Source organism: Hipposideros armiger, unplaced genomic scaffold, assembly GCF_001890085.2.
Source record: "Hipposideros armiger isolate ML-2016 unplaced genomic scaffold, ASM189008v1 scaffold_436, whole genome shotgun sequence".
Lineage (NCBI taxonomy): Eukaryota > Metazoa > Chordata > Mammalia > Chiroptera > Hipposideridae > Hipposideros > Hipposideros armiger.
The window spans coordinates 1,172,478-1,179,236 of NW_017731786.1; the positions used below are offsets into that span (position 1 = coordinate 1,172,478).

At 44.4% G+C, this 6,759-nt stretch overlaps 2 long non-coding RNA genes across 2 annotated transcripts in view; one reads left to right on the forward strand and one right to left on the reverse strand.

Moving 5' to 3' along the window:
- LOC109394774 (uncharacterized) overlaps positions 1 to 711 on the forward strand; it is a 75,598-nt gene extending 74,887 nt beyond the window's left edge. The window contains exon 3 of the long non-coding RNA XR_002126509.1: positions 303 to 711. This is a non-coding gene — a long non-coding RNA (uncharacterized LOC109394774). The remainder of the gene's footprint in view (positions 1 to 302) is intronic.
- LOC109394773 (uncharacterized) overlaps positions 1 to 6,759 on the reverse strand; it is a 280,777-nt gene that overhangs the window by 49,625 nt on the left and 224,393 nt on the right. The gene's annotated exons all lie outside the window — the stretch shown is intronic.

The following is a 6,759-nucleotide window of genomic DNA, read 5'->3' on the forward strand; positions in this document are numbered from 1 at the left end:
AGGATATAAAGCACAGCATAGGGAATACAGTCAATAGGATTGTAATAACTATGTACGAGGTCAGAGGGGTAGTAGACTTGGGGGGGGGTTATTGCTGTGAGAGGTGTAAATGTCTAATCATTATGTTTTGTACACCTGAACTAATTTTAAAAAGGGGAAAAAAAGTGCCTGGCAAGGATGTCTTTTACATATTAAGCAGTAAATAAATATCAGTGTCCTCCATGCATTTTTTTTCTTTTAATCTTATCTTTCTCTGTCTCTGCCACCCTGTTTTCTCCTTATTTATTCCATCCATGTCCCAGGAATCACAGACTCAGAGCAGATATTTGGTAAGGAAAACTCCCCTGTCAGGTGACAGGTGGAGCCACAACTGGACCTTGAAGAATTGTTGCTACAGGCGGGTTGACTAGATACCGAGATGCTTAGATGAACCCACACATCATCTCATTTCACTACCATCCCTGAAGCCACAGCCCTGTAAGTAAAACAGCCATGAGCTACTTAACGATGGGGACACATTCTAAAAACGCGGCCTTAGGTGATGTCATCACTGTGAGAACATCATAGAGTGCAGACGCACACACCTAGATGGTACAGCCTACCACACACCTGGGCGAGGTGGTGTAGCTTGTCACTCCTGGGCTGCAAGCCTGTACAGCATGATACCAAACAACATGAGATTAAATCAAGCTCAAGAGAAAATGATGCAATCAAGAGCCTGAGTAAACACGAGATGTATGAGGCTGCTGTCGGTAACACTGCACACTGCTTTACAGCGAGCTTTCTTTTAAATGTAAGTAGAAAGAATACACTTGAAAAGAATGATAAACTGTATAGCATTATAAAAACATAAGGCAGTAACAGTTGTTTGTTATCATTATTATGTGCTGAACTGTACGTTAACTATATGCTACACTTTCAGACGACTGGCAATGCAGTATGTTTGTTTACGCCAGCATCTCCAAAAGCATGAGTAAAGCGTTGCCTTATGATGCTGTAAGGCCTACAACATCACTAGACAATAGGAATTTTTCAGCTCCGTTATAGTCTTAGGAGATGCCTGTCATATATGTGGCCTGTCATTGACTGAGATGCTGTGTTACCTCACATGACGGCCCAGAGGATCAAGAATTGGTCTAGATGGCGAGATTTTAGGAGTGTTTTTAGCCTCAGGAGAACAATCCACGGGATCTCTTTCTCAGAAAGAAAATTATTTCGCAAAGATTTATACAAGAAGCGTTACCCAATATTACAGTATCTTCTCCAGCCTTTTCCCTGTTCGACACTTTCCTATTGTCTAAATGATCCAACTGTTCCATAATTAATAAAGGAGCCCAGAAATAAAGACTTATTTCCTTTTCTGTGGTGCATCCTTTTCTTTAGCATTCCATTATCTCCTTGTACAGCAGCACCACCTTGAACCTGAATCTCTAATGACTGCAGAATACTTGGCGCTAATGTGGGTGTTTTCCGTGTTTGAGTACCTACCCCCGCCACCAGTCCCATGTCTCATGGTATCCTCTGAATTTCAAATTACATAGATTTTTCCAGAAGAGAGGCATCAAGTGTTACAGAGAATGAATCTGGAACATACACGCACGCACACACGCATGCACAAGCATTACCACATGTCTAGAGAGACATGAACTCTTGGGGAAAGGTAATAGTTTCTAAAGATCCCTGGTTAGAACCCACAGAAAAAGGGAGGGAATAAACAGATGGTAAAACCTCTCAGTATTTCACTCAATTCCATTAGACCTTTAATATCAACAAAAGGATTCGCCCGAACACCATTATGAAGGGAGACCCACTACCCCTGTTGTCCCTATAGGACAGCTGAGGCTTCGAGCAGTTGAATGTCATTCTCACCAAGATTCATTAAGGACACAGCAGACCCGGCCTCTACTAGCGGTGTGGGCAGACATCAGCCTTGCAACACACATGCACACACACACACATGCGTATAAATGAAGTCACTTGGGTGACACTATCATTTCTTAGGAGACGGTGCCTACGTGTCATGGGTTCTATTCATTCAGTCTCCAAATCAGTCAATTTTGTTTAAAAAAAAAAAGCCATGAAATGAACTGAAACGCATTTTCCCACTGATCTGATGACACATCCCCATAAATACATCCCCGTGTGGGCTCATGTATAACCAACAAGAAACATGAGGGAGAGAAAATAAAGTCAACAGAAGACAACCCTGAGGAAAAAGCCAGGGACGCAGAGAGGAATGCGAGTCTTCAGGGGGGCAGCCCAAACAGAGGTCCATTAAGAGAAGAACATGCGAACAGGTGGATGGGAAGGCTGACACCGGTGGGTGGGGCTCTTCCTATGAGCAGAGGGCTGTTTTAAGCTCATTACATGTGTTTAACTCTCCCTCCCTTGATGAGAGGGCTGAAGCACAGACGTGTTAAGCAACTTCCCCAAGGTCGTACAATAGTAAGAGGTGAGAGGAGGCTGTGACCCCACACTGCTCCCCCATGTCCAGTGCCTGGGAAAGAACCCCGAGGGGTGCATGGTAGACACGGAACCACCATCTGGGGCTGTGAACGAGGATCATATTTAGTACAAAGCACAGGGTAGATGCCCCTTGTATATGTCACATGTCCTGAGGAGATTCAAGTAATAGACAGATGGGTAAGGGGCGGAGTGTAGACGGGACATGGGAAACGGGCTCATGCAATCAAGTCGGGAAGTCAGGAACGAGAGAGAAAAAGCAATGAGTAATTCATGTGGCCAGAGCCTTGCGTTGTCATGAAATGTCAGCCAGTGCCATGTGGGCCAGCGCCTGTCTACTTTTCACCCATCCTCAGGGGTGGCCACTGTCCCCACAGCCACGCCCCATGCAAAAGTGTGGCAGTTGGATTCTGGGAGCTGGTAATATCTGTGAGGAGCTGAGCACAACACCCAGCGGGGGGCAGACTCTGCAGGAACGTTAGCCCTGCCTTCGTGCGGTGTGCTCAGCACCTACTCTACTGGGGACCCACTGTGGGGTAGGTTGTGGTGATTGATGCGAAACAGGGCTCACACCGTCGGGCTTTGGGGTTGGCAGCCCAGAATTAGAATCTCAGCTCTGCCTTTTACTACTCCTTAACTCTTTCACAACTTCCTTTACATTCTTCTGTCATTTTTTCTTTTCTGCAATGTGTCTAACAGATATTCGCACAATACCTGTGGCATCATAATGCCTTAAAAACTGTTTGAGTGATGGAAGATGTTTTGTCATTCTTATCAAAGGGTTAATCACAGCCCTGCAGTTGACGGAGCTCACAGTTTAGGAGGAATGAGAAACATGGAAACAAATATTCACAACAGAGCGAGACAGATGCCCTGGGGACCGCAGGTGTCAGCTCTGGATGCAGGTGTCAGCTTCCTGCCACCTGCAGCTCAGACACTGCCTCTTCATTTCCCGGAAGCTGCACTTGGGGTTCTCAACTAGGTCGAGGTGACAATCCAGCCACCTTTGCAAAGCCTGAGGAAAGATAGATGTCACTGGAGAGTTCAGACTTGACTTTCAAAGGTGGCACGGTATGGCTACGTACAAATTTCATCAGAAGCCTGGGAAATACTTGTGAAATTCGGAATTTAGGCCGCACGCCTGCAAACAATCCTATGTCAAACCAAGAGCTCCCTCGCAGAGCAGTTCCTCACAGCATTTGCCATTCATTTGACACACGGTAATTATCCTATTAATCCAAATTAATCCTTATCTTAGGCGCTCCACCCACAGCGTGAACATAATTCCACGGGAGCTCAAAGGAGGGTACGCTTCAGAAACCTGCCTTGTCGGGGGGAGCAGACACAGTGTTTTTCAACAGCAAGGACGAAAAACAATTTTAACATGTATATAAGAATTAAGACGTAGGAGTGTATCTAAGAAACATGATAAACTATAGGCCTCATTCTAGAAGCTTCCATTTAATGAACTAAAGACCCTTATAAGAGAGCTTCTCTTAATACAGGATCTGGGACATAGATCCAAAGGACAACAGCCGTGACATCCTTGTGGCTGGCTGACTTTCTAAATGTCACTGAGGAGGCCTGCATGGCTGATTGGTACGGATATGCAAAGGGGGCGGGTAAGACAGACCCGCCCTGAGCTCCACTGTGGGAAATTCTGGAGTGTGGTTCACGTCAGTCTTGCCTGATCATGAGCTCACGTGGGCTGTTAGTTAAAAAATGTAGATTTCTTACCCTCCCCCCAGCGCCCCAGATTCCCAGACTCACTGTCTGCATCTCTGAGTTCTGGGCCTGATGCTCTATTTGAATTGTCCAGAGATCAGTCTTAGCTGCTGGCTTAGTGTGAAGTTAAGCATCAACGCTTTGATGTCTATAAATCAATGTTCTAACATTATCGGTCAGTTCCTAAGCGGACACAGCTCTGAGTTTTAATTTGGCCCCTTGCCCTGCTCGGCGGCTTGTGACTCCAGAGAGCTCCTTTAACCACACAAAATCTCAGCTGACTCATCTGTGAGATAATCACAGGGTATCGTAAAGATAAAAAAGTCGCAAGTACCGTGTTTCCCTGAAAACAAGACCGGGTCTTATATTAATTTTTGCTCCAACAATCTACATGTATTCATTTATTCATGTACAAAAATCTACACTTATTCAAACAGTCATGTCTGGCTGACGATCTTAACTGGGGCTTATATTTGGGGTACGGTTTGTATTACGAGCATCCTGGAAAACCATGCTAGGGCTGATTTTCCAGTTAGGTCTTATTTTTGGGGAAACACGGTATAAAATCCCTAGTCAAATGGCAGACAGTGGGTACGAATAATTCATTTCTTCCCACTGTGACTCTATTTACCTCCTAACATGAATATAAATTCACTAATGAGAGGAGATCTAAAATAAAACATTATGATCAAGGAATTATGTGAAATGAAAATAAGGTCACATTTCACGTTTGCTTTAAAACCATGAAAAATGGAAAATGATGATAACACCAATTTCAGATGAGACTGAAATGAAAGTGGTACAGTTAGTCATACATGGCTACAGGCAATGTAAGCTGGCAAGGTCTTTTGAAGATTTGATATGCTTTTAAATTATAAAAATGCACAGAATTTTTTTTTAACTTGTTCATTTCCTATGGAAATTGCCCCCAAAGATGCACAATACTATTTTCTTAAAGATGTTCATTCCAGCATTATTCAAGAGTGGAGAATTTTTAAAACAGCCTGAGTGTCCAACAAAGGCATTTAAGACAAGGTACATCTATGTATATGTAACATTATGAAGCCACTAAAATAATTAAGATTACAGAGCAATAAAGAAAAGCGTCTAGACTGATGTGAGAAAAGCAGAGTATAATATTGCATCTCTTCTGATTACAAGTGTAAAATATTTATGTATAGAAGACATGGAAAATGAATAATTAAATTGTTATGGGACTGAGAAGTTACGAGGGTTTTCTTTTTATTTATAATGCTATTGTTACAGTACAGCTGTATGTTTCGTGACTACTTTAAAATATTGCCCATATTTTCTGTTATTTAGAAGAGTTACATCCCTAGATGGTCCTTATATAAAACCACTCTCACTGTCTCTCTCTGAGAATGAACGAAGAATCGATTTTGGATTATAAGGCCACCCTGGCTAGTCACCAGGCCCTACAGAGAAGGCGATCAGGATTCAGTGACAGGAAACCAAAAAGGGTAACGTGACAAGGGCCGTGCCAAGCTGGATATGGGAAAATGAGTTAAGCTCAGGTGTGCACGTGCTGGATGGGAAGGGCGTGTTGGGCTCTGTGAGATGCACCTGGAGGCGTCAGCGGCATAAACACCCGTGACACGTTAGTTAGTTCACGGGCCATGGAGAGATTCATTTGGCCCTAAGGGCCAGAAGGGGACACAGCAGCAGCAGCCCGTCATGTATAGTTTTTAAGAGTCTGAGTCAAGAGCTGACCCAGACACTAGCTGGGTTGCCCCAGACAAGGAGGCATGGCTTCTCTGCTCCGGTGCTCACGCCCTGTCCCTGTTACTAATTGTTCCCAAGGCCATGCCTGATGCCACGGGCAGAGTTTTGACACCGTTACATCATTGCTGTATTCGTTTGCTTGGGCTGCCGTACGCGCACCCCAGACTGAGTGGCTTCAACAAGGGGCCCTTTCTCTGAGCTAGGCTTCCTCATTCTGTCCGAGGACTTGTGCAGTGAAAGCTGTCGTCTGAAATTCTGTGTCCCCTAAGAATTAATGTGTTGCAATCCTGACCCACCCCCAAGGTGGAGGCATTAGAAGGCGGGGCCTTTGGGGGGCGACCAGGCCATGAAGGGGGACCCTCCTGAAGGGGATGAGTGCTTAGAAAACAAGTTCCCAAAGGATTCCCAGCCCATTCTTCATATGACGACACAATGAGAAGTTTGGCAGAGGGTCCTCACCCAAGCATGATGGTACCCCATCTCAGACTTCCAGCCTCCAGAACCATGAGAAATAATTTTTTGTTGTTTATAAGCTACCAAGTCTGTGGTTTTTTGCTACAGCAGCCGGAACAAACGAAGACCCAGTGGCCACTCCCTCTGTCTGTGACGATTTTCCCTGAGACACCCACGTGGCAAACTGCCCAACCTCCTTCAAGTTCCCTCAGTGATGCCTATCTGGACGACTGTTTTAAATTGCAAGCCACTACATCCCCAACCCTACACCTGTGATTACCTATACGTTTTTTTCTGTTTGTTTTTTTTCTACCACAATTATTACATTCTAATATATCCTGAAATTTATTTAATTACTAGGTTTTGGTTTATTGT